This window comes from Mirounga angustirostris, unplaced genomic scaffold (assembly GCF_029215605.1).
Source record: "Mirounga angustirostris isolate CCGP_5_RB_7025 unplaced genomic scaffold, mMirAng1.0.hap1 SCAF_12, whole genome shotgun sequence".
NCBI classification, from domain to species: Eukaryota; Metazoa; Chordata; class Mammalia; order Carnivora; family Phocidae; genus Mirounga; species Mirounga angustirostris.
In genome coordinates, this window is record NW_026991720.1 from 18415819 (window position 1) to 18426440 (window position 10622).

At 42.6% G+C, this 10622-nt stretch overlaps 1 long non-coding RNA gene across 1 annotated transcript in view; it reads left to right on the top strand.

Moving 5' to 3' along the window:
- Window positions 1-6098, top strand: part of LOC123835284 (uncharacterized) — a 49741-nt gene extending 43643 nt beyond the window's left edge. The window contains exons 3-6 of the long non-coding RNA XR_010406364.1: window positions 55-214; window positions 432-530; window positions 1517-1617; window positions 2330-6098. This is a non-coding gene — a long non-coding RNA (uncharacterized LOC123835284). The remainder of the gene's footprint in view (window positions 1-54; window positions 215-431; window positions 531-1516; window positions 1618-2329) is intronic.
- The last annotated feature ends 4524 nt before the right edge of the window (window positions 6099-10622 follow it).

The window sequence follows — 10622 nt, forward strand, 5'->3', positions numbered from 1 at the left end:
ATGTGATGTGGTATTAATTCTTTTTTTTTTAATTTTTATTTATTTATTTGACAGAGACACAGCGAAAGAGGGGAACACAAGCAGGGGGAGAGGGAGAAGCAGACTCCCTGCTGAGCAGGGAGCCCTACATGAGGCTCGATCCCAGGACCCTGGGATCATGACCTGAGCCGAAGGCAGACGCTCAACGACTGAGCCACCCAGGCGCCCCGATGTGGTATTAATTCTTATTATACTGATATATTTCTTATACTGATATACTTATAGGGGATGCTGTTGGGATTTGCTTCAAAATAATCCGAGTGAGGAGTGGAAAGCAAGGGGGCACAGATGAAATAATATTGGTCATGAAATGATGAAGGCTGAGTGATCTGTACATTATATTCAATATACTATTCTCTCTAATTTTGTATATGACTGACATTTTTCCATAGTAAGAAGTTGGAAAAAAGAAATGAGATCTGTTACCACAGCTGACGAAGAAGCCACCTGGTAGACATGTTGGCTAGCAAAGGTGTCATAAGAATCAAGAGGTAACCAGAGTATTCATCAAAGTGTTCAAAGGACTGACAGTATTCAGTCGTTCAGGCACTGGGCGCCTGGGGAACCATGGCAAGTTTCAGCTCGAGAGCTAATGAGCCCCACGGGAGATTCAGGGGGTCAGCAGGAATGAGTCAAGCGTATGATTTGGGTGAGCTCTCAGTTGGAAGAAATGTAGACTCCACTTGGTGAGGAATGAAAAAAATGTCTAGAAATCCTCTACCCTTTGCGGATCACAGTGTGACCAGAAGCTAGATTACCCAGTAAGCAGACATGCAGGATTTCCATACTTCCTTGGACAAGTATGGCAAAGTAGAAGAACTAACTTTCTTCTTTTTTCTTTTTGAAGATTTTATTTATTTATTTGATAGAGAGAGAACACAAGCAGGGGGAGCTGTAGGCAGAGGGAGAGGGAGAAGCAGACTCCCCGCTGAGCAAGGAGCCCGATGCGGGGCTCGATCCCAGGACCCTGGGATCATGACCCGAGCCAAAGGCAGACGCTTAACCAACTGAGCCACCCAGGCTTCCCAGGAACTTTCAAAAACTTTTACAAACTCAGAAAGGAGGGAAAGCTGACGGAGTTTGGAGGTTCAGAAACTTGCCTGAGATCAAAGCAAGTCAAATTGCCCAAAGCAAGTCTTATTTTTCCTTCATGGGCCACACATTCCTTTAAGAACTTAATTAAAAAAAAATATGAGAAGGGTGCCTGGGTGGCTCAGTTGGTTAAGCAACTGCCTTCAGCTCAGGTCATGATCCTGGAGTCCCGGGATCGAGTCCCGCATCGGGCTCCCTGCTCGGTGGGGAGTCTGCTTCTCCCTCTGACCCTCCCCCCTCTCATGTACTCTCATTCTCGTGCTCTCAAATAAATAAATAAATCTTTAATAAATAAATAAATAAATAAATAAATAAATAAATAAATAAATAAATAAAATAAAAATAAACGAGTGTTCACAAAATATAGTTTTGCATTTGATTTCAGGGGCTCCCTACAGCCTGGGATCCATGAACCCCAGATTAAGAATCCCTCGAGGAAAATCTTGCTGACAGAAAATTCACAGTGGAGAATAAATGTCAGGGAAGGTAAGGAGGGAATTGCTGAAAGTGGGGTGTCCCTTTCAGGCCACGAGCACACAACAACACCCGGGATATTTTCCTGCCCTAGAAGATATACATGAAGCTGGCAAGTACCAGGTATGGGGAGCTCTGCCTAGTGGAGATATACTGGCACATCCACTGGAAGGTGGAAAACAGCCGCTTGGCTTGAGAAAGCCAAATATTTGAAACGATATCATATCTAAAAGTACAGGCCAACCAGTTCACGGTTGAAATCTCCATTCCATCTTCTATGATCACCATTAGCGATGTTTCAATGTTCAAGTCCGTTCCAACAAGATTTTATAAACAATGTGTCCGGAAGTGTGGGAGATGAAAAATATCACTGAGACAAGGACTCTAACACAGGAACATTCATCTCTGAGTGGAGAATGCAAAGGGCCCTTGCAACAACCTGGCCCTCAATTCTTTGACTTTCAACTTAAATGTCTTTCTTCAGGACCCTTTCGGTTGCACACAACCTTAGCCACTCCTTTGGTATTATCCTCACGTGATATTCCTTCATCATCAAGATTTCAAACTCTGAAGTTCTCTTAGCCACAAACTCTCATTCTTCTGTCATTCTCATACCCCCTAATTTTTTTTTTTTTCTTTACTCTCAGCATGAACTCCAGACTCCTTGAATATTCATATCCAAGCATTCAACTAACTGCCTTGATTTCACTTGCCTCTTTCCTAGCCTGGATACCGTGGACACGTGAAGTGACCCAGGACCACTAGATGGCAGCAGAGTCTCGACTAAACTGTCCACCAGCTTGGGCATGAAGATCATTGGTATTAATAACAGGAACCTTGAGTTTGAAGGGGCAGGGCAAAAATGGAATTAAACAAAAGATAAAGAATACAGGGAGATTGGTCAGCTGGAGACAAGATCTTGAGCCCCATGTAAATGTAAACCAGAGAAGTGGCTAGACCTGAGCAATGGGGGAGGCAGCAGGGCACTCCCAGGTTCATTGACTAAACATTTCATACCTATCCATGTGGGTAGTCTCCCCTTGCTTTGAAACATTCACTGCTCAGCTTCTTTTTTAAAAATATTTTATTTATTTATTTGACAGAGAGAGAGAGCGTGCACAAGCAGGGGGAGCGGCAGGCAAAGGGAGAGGGAGAAGGAGACTCCCCGCTGAGCAGGGAGCCCGACGTGGGGCTCGATCCCAGACCCTGGGATCATGACCTGAGCCTAAGGCAGATGTCCAACCAACTGAGCCACCCAGGTGCCCCTGCTCTGCTTCTCTGAAGCACTTTCTATTTAAGGGTTTGTTACTTAATGCCAGTAAGCCTCCAGGAATCCTTTGCTCTTAACTGCCTTGTCAATCCCCAATGATAAATAAAGTCAGCTCTCTTGTCTCTCTCCTTCTGGGCAGCCAGGTGCTCCTACAGAAAGTTGGCAGGGTCTCCACATTACTCGACTCTCCATCCATAATACATAACCTCGGTGGTGACCTCAAGGCTGTTCACCATTCTTCTATATGTCCTTAGTTAACTCCTTTGGGCATTGCTCATGGAACCAATTCTAATCCTGCTCCACTCCCTGAAATTCCCATACCACATTTCAGCTCCCCAATCTCACATCCCCCTTTATCTGAAGGACTGAGACCATCTGTCCCATCCTTCCACCGCAGTCCCCCTCTACTGTAGACCGAGCACAGGACCTACAGAGTCCTCTGCAGGACCTTTCTAGAGGTGGCTGGGAAGATGTCAGAAATGCCACCTTCTTCAATGTGAAGTAATAAAAAGATATCCTGCATCTCATCTCTGAATCAATGTACTTCTCTGAAAGATACTTTACTGTTTTAGCTCAGGCTGCCATAACAGAACAGGGCAGCCCAGCTGGCTTAAACAATCTGCATTCATTTCTCACAGTTCTGGGGCCTGGGAGGTTCAAGATCAAGGTGCCAGCCAATTTGGTCGCTGGTGAGCACCTTCCTGGCTTGCAGAGAACCACCTTCTCTGACACCTTTACAGGGGTCTTTCCTCAGGCATGTATCTCTCTCTTCCTCTTCTCATCAGGCTGCTGATCCCATCAGGAGGGCCTAACCCTGTGAACTAGCCTAAGCTCCATCTCCAAACAGCGTCACGTTGGGGGTTAGGGTCTCAGCATATGAATGTGGTGGGTGCACCAACGTTGAGCCCAGGACAGTTACAAATGTTGATGACTGGAGTGTTTCCTAACTCACAGGAAGAAGCCGGGGGTGGCAGCTTTGACAAATCTTATGTGCAAAGGCAATGATTGCAAACCCTTCACTAAAAAATTAACACACTGACGTAAAATATATCCTGTTCTGGCAAATTTCAACTGAGCTTGTCCTATTCAATGATTTCTGATTCATTTATTCAGTCATTCAGCTAATAAATACTTACTGACTTGAGCCGGCTCTCCTAACCACTGCATCTTGCCAAATGCAGAAATGTTTGATACAGCATTTTTGTGGCAGATAAAGAGTATTTTAAAAGAGGAATCATTCATCCAGAATTTGTCAGAGTCACCCTCCAGCACTATGGAAAGAGAGAGAATCTGCTCTCTGGCTGGCAGGCATATGTCGGTGTGCTCAGCTGTGAGCTCAGATGAAACAGTAAGTGCCTCGGGCTGAACTTTTTTATTATAATCACTCCTGATATTCAAGTAGTTTTCAAAGGCTTTTGATCTAATGAAAACATAACGTGTGGCCAGCAGATACACACATGTTCTAGTCCGCTCGGTGGGCACATCTCGTAGAACAGTGATGTAAAGAGAATTCCATCACATGTATCAGTTTGTTATGAACTAGATTATTATGGATCACCCCCACACACACCCCGATCACTCCTGAGTGAACTAACAAGAATGAATTTTAAAATCTACAGTGCTGAAGACTTGACCTTGGCCTCAGAATGATCTCACCAATATGCTGGCTGGCATCCTCTGAAGTTCAGCCTGAGCCTCCTTCTCTTAAAGCTACCACTCTTAACTTAAAGCCATGTCCATGTTAAACTGTATTCACTGAGTTTAATTAACACATTGCTCTAACATCAATAAATTAATTTATGGGATCATAAATTGAATTGTTTAAGATGAATTTAATTAGTTTAAACTGTATCAATGGATTGACGATGTTTACCACAAACAATTGGGTATAATAACATAGGAATAGAACAGCTCTATCAAACATTCAGCAGGGTTTCCATGAGGACTAGGATAAGACCTGTCCTGTGTGGTCAAACATACAGAATTGAGAACAACAGGTGGAAGATATAGGAAAGCACATTTTCGCTTAGCATAACAAAGACCTTTCTAGCACAAGATTTCTCTGGATACCCATTGGGAAGAGCGAATTCCTGGTCACGAGAGGCAGTTGGGCCCTGGCCAGCCTGTGGTGTCGAAGATCTGGAAGACCCTCAATGCCCCTAAGGCCCCGCTGACCCTGATAGCCTGTGATCTCCTAAATCAGCCCTGTCATTTCTGTCACAGCCCAGAGTGCACAACTGTACGAGAGCCTTGAGGCCCCCTCGCCTGCCAGTCCTCGCTCGGCTTCTCCGCGGAGGCAGGACGTGGCTCCAGGGACACACGCCTGCCCGGTTATCAGCGCACCCAGAGCTCGTAGCCACCAGTGTGCGGCTTTTCTTCTAGTAGATTCTCAATGGAGGATGTTGCAAGGCTGGTCATTATGATAAGGCAAGTGTTTAAAATTCTCGTCTGGACTCTTGGCTTCCAGCTTCCAGGTGGAACTGAATTAAGGTAGGAGGCCTTAGGACACAATGACAGCAGGATTTCCCACTTTAGAATATTACCCGTTGGTTTAGAAATAAGTCAAGCAAAGCTGAAAGACAGAAACTGCGCTCTTAAAGTTCTGGGATCGAAGAAGAAAGGAGGAGAGGGATTCATTTTCCTGAGATCATTTGTTTTTTTCCCCTTTGAAAGCTCAAGCAAAAATTAAGGAAATTGATTCACAGGTTCTAGGGCCTTTTACAACTAGCTTCATATTGTTGCCAGGAAGTAGAGAGTGCGGGGTCCAGGAAGAGCCTTTTCTGGAACGACATAATCCGAGGCAAGCAGTAGAGAGGGAACTTAATTTTGGTGGATATGGAAATAATACTTCAGCAAGAGTTGTGGGTTCTAAAATATGGAAAGAGCCCAGAGGTGCATCGACAGAGGAACGGATAAAGAAGATGTGGTACCTATATACAGTGGAACGTTACTCAGCCATCAAAAAGAATGAAATCTTGTCATTTGCAACAACATGGATGGAACTAAAGGGTATTATGCTAAGTGAAATAAGTCAGTCAGAGAAAGACAAATACCATATGAATTCACTCACATGTGGAATCTAAGAAACAAAACAGATGAACATACGGGAAGGGAAGGAAAAATAAAATAAGATGAAAACAGAGAGGGAGGCAAACCATAAGAGACTCTTAACTCTAGGAAGCAAACTGAGGATTGCTGGAGGGGAGGTGGGTGGAGGGATGGGGTAACTGGGGGATAGGCAGTAAGGAGAACACTTGATGTAATGAGCACTGGGTGTTACATGCAACTGATGAATCACTATATTCTACCCCTGAAACTAATAATACAGTATATGTTAACTAAATTAAATTTAAATTTAAAAAAAATTGTGGATTCTAACTTCACTAGTTTACAACCAGTTTCTGGACTTTTAAGAAAATACTTGGTATTTGATTTATTCTGAAGAGTGTATGGATCATGTGTATGTTGCTTTATTACGATAACTAATAGCAGGAAAAAAAAGGTTGTTAAGAGAAAGAATGAGCTGGGGGCCTGTGGATATTTTCGATCTTCAGAAGCCTGCCCCCTCTGAGATCCACAGCCCTCGCCTTTTGGGGGAGAGAGAGTGACAACCCTATGTCTTGTGCAGACAGAAGGCAAAAGCCCTAAATCTAAAGACAGGGTGAGGAAGATGTATATGCAGAGTCATGGTGTCGGGGAACTCAGCCAACAGCCTAACAATGGGCAAGATTGTATTTGGATGTGGTAGTGCAGGGTGTAGAAACCAACACATGCAGAAGACAACAGAGCTGCTAAGGTGGGGGGGGTGGGGGGGGAAGCCAGGGTGTTTTTTGTCTTTTGTTTTTGTTTTTTTACAGAAACAAAAGAGTAGACCCTATATATTTATCACATGCTGAATTCTAGGAGATATATGTAAAAATAATCAATAAATATTAGTTACTTTAAAAAAAAAAAACTAATATAGGTGTGCCTGGGAGGCTCAGTCGGTTAAGCTTCTGCCTTTGGCTCAGGTCATGATCCTGGGGTCCTGGGATTGAGCCCCACATCAGGCTCCCTGCTCACTGGGGAGTCTACTTGTCCCTCTCCCTCTGCCCCTCCCCCTGCTCATAATCTCTCTCGCTATCTCTGTCTCTCTCAAGCAAATAAATAAAATCTTAAAAAAAAAAAAAAGCCTAGTATAAACCCTGCTTATTGCTTCATAAAGGAAGGCCATTGTCTTTCTGTAACCACAAGGAGTGGCCTAGGACGGTGACAAAACTCTTGGCACTTCTGTACATAGTTGACCCCCTAAACAGTGCAGGGGTTAGGGGCATCAACCCCCTGAGCAGTTGAAAATCCACATATACCTTTTGATTTCCCCAAAACTTAACTACTAATAACCCACTGTTGATGGGAAGCCTCATTAGTAACGTACATAGTCAATGAACACAGATTTTGTACGTTATATGTATCATACGTTGTAGTCTAACAAAGAAAGCCAGAGGAAAGAAAATGTTCTTAGGAAAATCATAAGGAAGAGAAAATACATTTGCAGCACTTCACTGTAAAAAATCCATGTGTAAGTGGACCTCTACAGTTCAAACCTGGCTTGTTCAGGGCTCAACTTAAAAAAATGTGAATTACTGGGGCACCTGGGTGGCTCAGTCCGTTAAGTATCCGACTCTTGATTTCAGCTCAGGTCATGATCTCAAGGTCATGAGATTGAGCCCCACGACGGGCTCTGCACTCAGCACAGAGTCTGTTTGAGGTTCTCTCTCTCTCTCTCTCCCCGCTCTGTCCCTCCCCCCTCCCCCGCTTGCACTAAATAAATAAATAAATAAATAAATAAATAAATAAATAAATATCTTTTTAAAAATGTGAATTACTTTCTCAACACACTGGAGAAACGAATACTCCATTTTTCTGTCCCTGTGAGCTTCAGCTTTTCCATATCGATACATGATTAGTCTGACAACCTCAGACCCGTTTTGTAACTGACTCTGATTCAATTCCATTTCCTCCCAGTTAGCAAATTTTCCATTTTTACAAACAAATATCCTAAAGGGAGCAGACCATTTCATTTGGTTTTCATTTGATTTTTTTGAATACCCAAAGTAAAACAAAATGGATTCTAAAAAAGAATATATGAGATATTTTAACAAAATCTTTTATTTTAGGGAAGCCTGGGTGGCTCAGTCAGTTAAGCATCTGCCTTTGGCTCAGGTCATGATCCCAGGGTCCTGGGATTGAGTCCTACATGGGGCTCCTTTGCTCAGCAGGGAGTCTGCTTCTTCCTCTGCCTGCCATTCCCCCTGTTTGTGCACACTCGCTCTCACTCGCTCTCTGACAAATAAATAAATAAAATCTTTTAAAAAATCATTTATTTTAAATTCTGTTGGAAATCCACCCTGCTTTTCTTATTATCTTGATTAGGTAACTAATGATTTCTTTTTTTTCCCTTTTGAAATGATTTAAGTAATAATTGCAGAAATAGTAGGAAGAGCTTTCCTTTCTGACATGATGCCCCATCACCCTTGAATACTTGAGTGTGCAATTCTTACATACAAGGACTTACACCTATAATTACATTACAACCATCAAAATGAGGACATTAACTGTAATTTATTAATGTCATTTAATTTCAGACCCCATTCAAGATTTAACAGTTGTCCCAGTAATGTCTTTTATAGCAAAAGTATCCAGTTCAGAATTACACATCACATTTATTTCTTATGTCTTTTTGTATTTCTCAATCTCAATCATTTCTCAGTCTTTTTCTGACCTTCATGACTTTGACTATTCTAAAGATTACAGACCACTCCTTTTGTCAAATGTCTCTCACGGTGGGATTGTCTGATGTTTCCTCAAGTTTATATTTAAATTGTGCATTGGCAGGAATATCACAGATGTGATGCTGGATTCTTCTTATTGCATCCTATCAGGTGGTACACAACTTGCATTTGTCATATAACTGGTAATATTAGATTCATCACTTGATTAAGGTGGGGTGATAGGCAGAATTTTAGGATGGTGCTATGACCTTGGCCGGTGGTGGTACTCTCATGATTATGCTATGTTATACTGCAAAGGGGAGATTATCCAGGTGGACCCAATCACATCAGTCTTTTAAAACCAGAGTTTTCTCTGGCTGATAGCAGAAGCAGAAGTCAGAGACATTTCGAAGGGTGACAGGGATTCAACTCTAGGAAGGTCTACCTTGATGTGATAGAGAAGCCCCAGGGCAAAGAACTGTGATCAGCCTCCAGGTTTGGGGGACTTTTCCTGGCTCCCAGCCGACAGCCAGCCAGGAAATGGGAACCTCACTCCTAAAGCTTCAAGAAACTGAATCCTGCCAACCTGAATGAGCTTAGAAGGTAGATTCCTCCCCTGTGCCTCCAGATAAGAGTCTAGCCTGGCCGATAGACACCTTGATTTCAGCCTTGGTGGACCCCGAACAGAGAACCCAGTTGAACCCACATGGACTTCTGACTTATAGAACAATGAGATCATAAGCGGGTATGTTTCAAGCTGTCAAGTTTATGTTAATTTGTTACACAGATACAGATACAAGAGGTATCTGCCAGGTTTCTTGACTGTAAAGTTACTCTTTCCCAGTAATTATCTTAGCTTGAGCTGCAATAGAAATTACCGGGAACAGCGGTTCTGGAGGCTGGGAGGTCCAAGACCCAGGTGAGGGCAGATCTGCTGTCTGGTGAGCCCACTTCCTGGTTTGCAGATGGCCATCTTGTCATTGTATCCTCATGTGGCTGGAGCAGAGAAAGGAAGCAAGCTCTCCCATCTCTTCTTATAAGGGCACTAATGCTATTCATAAGGCTTCTACCTTCATGACTTAATCACCTCCCAAAGGTCCCACCTCCTAATACCACCACATTGGGGGTTAGGATTTCAACATATGAATTTGGGGCGGCGTGAGGGGGGACACCCATAATAGTAATTAATAAGCATTTTGTAAAGAAGTGATTTAAGACTAGACAAATATCCAATTTCTCATCAAATATTTACCCACTTATTAGTTTAAGTATCAATCGACATTTCTTGGATGGATTAATTATTAATACAGTTGATAAAATCGTGGTCTTCTAAGTCCATTATTTCTTTCGCATATTAGTTAACAATATGCAGTGAGGAAGAGTTTTCGGTCCCATTTATTCATTTCAGTGTGGTCCCATGAATTCCTCTTTTATTCAGTGGGTCATAATCCATTAGTGTCATTATTAATTTTATGCTCTAATTGAGCTGGCCTCTGTGCCTTTAGGCAGGACCCCATCGTTCACTGAGCACTCCCTCACTTTCCGGTGGAAAAATCTGTGCCCTGCTGCTACCCTGAAGTCAGCCAGTTCTCCAAGTAACCTAGTTTGTTGTTTTGTTTTTTTTTAATGGAGAACGACACATATATATCTATAGCTATATGGATCTTCTATGCCACCCTATTTGGAAAACCATGAGTCCACACTAATCCTAATCCAATTCCATGGAGTTCATTCTAGTTTTGTGTCTTTTCATAGTTGTAACCTCTTACAATGAGAAACCTGACTGCATGGCTGACTACATAATTTGCAGAACCAAATGGAAAAATGAAAATGCAGAGCCCTTGTCCCCTGGCAGGAAAAAATGCTGTTAAAGGTACTAAAAAATAAAGTTCTTTTCTTCTTTTTTTCCATGGCCTCTCTCAACCGTAGTGGGTTTTTGTTTTGTTTTTTTTTTTTTGCTATTTCATGTCATTTTAAGTAGAGGAAAATTTAAATTG